This window comes from Tenrec ecaudatus, chromosome 1, assembly GCF_050624435.1.
Source record: "Tenrec ecaudatus isolate mTenEca1 chromosome 1, mTenEca1.hap1, whole genome shotgun sequence".
Taxonomy (NCBI): domain Eukaryota; kingdom Metazoa; phylum Chordata; class Mammalia; order Afrosoricida; family Tenrecidae; genus Tenrec; species Tenrec ecaudatus.
In genome coordinates, this window is record NC_134530.1 from 140,127,463 (window position 1) to 140,129,673 (window position 2,211).

The following is a 2,211-nucleotide window of genomic DNA, read 5'->3' on the forward strand; positions in this document are numbered from 1 at the left end:
TGGTCTTCTTCATTCATTGTACCTCTTCCACATGCACATGAGCAGAGTGAAAAGAACATAAGTCGGATGGATCAAGTCTACCTTAGGCCTCCAAATAACATCTTTGTTTTTTACATTTTAAAAGAGGTCGTTCTCCCCAAATTTCCTCCATGCAACACATCATTTAACATCTTCACTGCTGATTCTGTGAGCATTGTTTTTGAACTCAAGGGAAAAAGAAATCCTTAACTACTTATGCATTTATAAAATTAGTTTATCATAAGTCTGCTTATTGCTCTAGTTGTGAGAAATTCTATTTTATGTTGGCCAGTGTATAATACACACTGAGATTTAGTATACAATGGTGTACTCTCAACTCAAACTCACTGCCACTGAGTTGATCCCAACTCATAGCAACCCTACAGGACAGGGTAGATCTACCCCCCCCCCCCGGGTTTCCAAGACTGCACGTTTCTCCTGTAGATCAGCTGACGGTTCTGCTGAACTTTTGGTTAGCAACTCAACCAACATGTAACCCACTAGCCACCAAGTTACCTCGAGTAATATACTAGTGCTCAAAAATGATATTTAAAGTAGATAAATAATCTTAGGATTAAGCAAAGTACTCTTTCACTGATAAAAGAAATAAGGTGAATGATGGAGGAAATTTTTAGTGTTATTCATGTATATATGTTTTTAATAATTTATTAATATTTCAGCATTTATGGAAGAGTTAGGAGATTCTAAAATGACACTTTGTTTTTCCTTTTTATATAAATCACTTTATTGGGGGGGTCTTTCAATTATTTGATGTCTTTTTAAAATTTATGTTTTCTTGTGCTTGCTTCAGCAGCACATATACTAAAATTGGAACAATACAGAGAAGATCATCCTTGGCCCCTGCGCAAGGATGATACACGAATTCGTGAAGCGTTCCATATTTTAAAAAATATATAGTTTCTGAGTTTTACTCAATTTATACTGCCCTTGTAGTCATGGTTCCTTATATGCTGTGGTAGTTAGACATTTTATATCAACCAACACTCCTGGCTAAGGAGAAGTCAAGTCTCTCAGTCAGATCACAGCCTGAGGGCTCCTCCTTGAGGAGGTGACCTTCTCCTAAGAGCCGACCTTGGAGCCCACTTCTCTGTCTCCTCCTTTACCTTCCTGCCTGCTGGCCACCTGGGAGCTGCGGAAGCCCAGAGAAAGCAAGGAGACTTTCTCTCCCTTAGAGTTAGTTTCCGAAACTCACTTCTCCCCTGGCCTGAGGGGACTGCACATGTCAGAAATGACTCAATGACGGTGTGGTTTTTCTCCTCTTTCTTTCTTTTATAATTAAAAAAAAAAGGACTTTATCCATGTGTGGTTAGGGTTCTGACTTTTGAGGGTGTTCTCTGTTATGCTGATGGCCCCTCCTGGGCGGGAATGATCCTGGAGCTTGGCAGTGTCTTTAAGAACCCACCTTAGTAGAGGACAGGAACCAAACCACACCCTGGTTTTCTTGAGAGAATCTTTGATTTGAATGAGATAGAGAGTCTGGTTTAAGCAACCATTTTTGGTTTTGTATAAAATACTGGTTGTAAAACACATCATCTCACCCGGAACATGGAACTTCTATTCCTGACTGGGCTTCAGTAGAACTAAAATCTGTTGTGCCTTTTGGACAACTTTAGCCACTGGCTCTTCACCCTGCGTTTGTCTGACTTCTGCCTAAGACTTGGCTTTGGGACTGAAATGCAAGCAGCACCATGTAAACCATTTCCTCAAAGGTACGTCGGTTTCCATGGCACATTCCAGTGACTCAAAGAGCCCAGAGCCAAGAGGGAACATTCTCCTGAAGGAGAAGGGGGAAATGTAGTAAAGTAGTAGTACCTTGGAAGAATTGGACATTTGGGATAGCTTCAGCATTGAATCCCTTAGAACTAGCATGGTATTAATTCTCACAAAAGAAATTATTAGCATAGTTTCATCATCTTGTCTTTATTATTCAGAGGTTAATGCCATACTAGCATCAACTACTCTTTTAAATTCCCAAAGTACTTTAATTACAACTATGAGTTATGCCAGGAAGTTGGAATACTTTTGTGTTGAGCAGAAATTTTAAATGAGAACTACAAGAGGTCAATATTTGAAATTCTTACTTCACAAATGGAATAAAAATTAGTGGATTTTTAAAGTTGTAAAAGGAGCTATAGAAAATTAATTTTCTTTCATTTTAAATAAATATATATT

General features: G+C 38.6%; 1 non-coding gene across 1 annotated transcript; it reads left to right on the forward strand.

The window, feature by feature from the left end:
* The first annotated feature begins 816 nt into the window (after positions 1 to 816).
* LOC142438224 (U6 spliceosomal RNA) lies at positions 817 to 924 on the forward strand. The gene has a single exon (XR_012782647.1). It is a non-coding gene; the product is annotated as a U6 spliceosomal RNA (small nuclear RNA).
* The last annotated feature ends 1,287 nt before the right edge of the window (positions 925 to 2,211 follow it).